Here is a 1,672-nt window from a genome sequence, read left to right as displayed (position 1 = left end):
TATGCTGCGCTTAAAGGAGTTATTTACACTGTTAAGAGTTAGATTTCCATGTGCGCGCGCACTCAGCGACCCAAGCGAGAGCAAGAGCGTGCCGCTTAACGCGTTTTTTCCATGGTTACGGAAGTCATCGGCAGCGCTGCAGTTACTTGCTCGAGAAGACTAGGATGTTCGAGAGGAACTACACTAGCCTGCCTCCGGCTGGAGAGAGTATCCGCTTGCTCCTGCTAATGACGCTCTCGCAGTGTTTGCATACTCTTATCACAGATGAAGTGAATTAAATGCAATATTTGTCAAATACACAGACGTTTCAGAAACGTTTTCATAAAGCAACAGAAACACTTTTATATACTGCTTAATACAGCGCCATCAGTTCATGAATAAGTTCAACATTAGCATTTGCTATTTAAATACCAATAAAGCGGGGGTATATATGCTTTTATCAGTGTTTTTTGAAGCGTGACTCAATATAACAGTGTGACTACACTAAAAATGCTTTTACTGTTATAAAAACCTTTGAGATTTTGCTATCAGTTTGTGTTGGGGGATATCAGCATATGGTTTTGTTTTGGGGTTGTTATTGCTGCTCTCCCTGCTCTCATCCATGCTAGGCTGCATGGATGCGCAGGGAGTTCTTGCCCAGAACAGAACCATACCGCCAATAACTGTATGCTAATTGTCAATCATCTTTGAAGATAGTGGTCCTGACAGAAATGCCCTATAAACAATTGATATTATGGGGGAGGGGTCAAGCAATGCAAGCAACGAACAAACTGTGCATAAGAGTTATGACAGTCAGTCAATTCACTATAGAGAAAGTGAAAGCATTAGGTCATCTGTTTAAGGCAACAGAATTGTTGCTACAGGTTATGCGGGTTTTGGCAACATATTTGATTGGCCATTGGTTAAGGGCAACATGCTTGTTGCTTAAGGCTTTGAGATTTTGCTATCAGTTTGTGTTGGGGGATATCAGCATATGGTTTTGTTTTGGGGTTGTTATTGCTGCTCTCCCTGCTCTCATCCATGCTAGGCTGCATGGATGCGCAGGGAGTTCTTGCCCAGAACAGAACCATACCGCCAATCCAAACTGTATGCTAATTGTCAAGCATCTTTGACGATAGTGGTCCTGACAGAAATGCCCTATAAACAATTGATATTATGGGGGAGGGGTCAAGCAATGCAAGCAATGAACAAACTGTGCATAAGAGTTGTGACAGTCAGTCAATTCACTATAGAGAAAGTGAAAGTAAAAAAACTGACGGAGCTTTCTAACGCTGCATTAACGGCGCATATTCTCTGAGACAATGAGAGACGAAACTACTTCAACATATGGCGCTACAGAGCACTGACCACCAGAACAGCCAGGCACAAGAACAGTTTTTTCCCACAGGCTATATTCAGTCTTAACAATTAATCTTTCATAATTATACATCGTCCATCACAACTAACATAGTATATTTATATTAAACTGCACACTTTGTAAATAACATATCTGCACACTAATAAACATATCTGTACATTTATCGAAACAATTAAATTTTTTCCTATACTTCTATTTCTGTATATAGTACATTATTAAATTTTTCTTTTTTTTTTATTATATTAGTTTTATATTACATCCCTACTGTGTTATTCCTATGTATGTCTACACTATCATGTATGTCTGCACTATGTT

General features: G+C 39.5%; 1 long non-coding RNA gene across 1 annotated transcript in view; it reads right to left on the bottom strand.

Annotated features, from left to right (window-relative positions):
- Positions 1 to 1,081: 1,081 nt before the first annotated feature.
- The window catches only part of LOC107573455 (uncharacterized), a 17,103-nt gene continuing 16,512 nt past the window's right edge, over positions 1,082 to 1,672 (bottom strand). The window contains exon 3 of the long non-coding RNA XR_001607508.1: positions 1,082 to 1,091. This is a non-coding gene — a long non-coding RNA (uncharacterized lncRNA). The remainder of the gene's footprint in view (positions 1,092 to 1,672) is intronic.

This window comes from Sinocyclocheilus grahami, unplaced genomic scaffold (genome assembly GCF_001515645.1).
Source record: "Sinocyclocheilus grahami isolate Dianchi unplaced genomic scaffold, SAMN03320097.WGS_v1.1 scaffold1948.1, whole genome shotgun sequence".
NCBI lineage: Eukaryota > Metazoa > Chordata > Actinopteri > Cypriniformes > Cyprinidae > Sinocyclocheilus > Sinocyclocheilus grahami.
The sequence above is the reverse complement of the archived record's forward strand: the minus strand, read 5'-3'. Positions and strand labels throughout refer to the sequence as shown.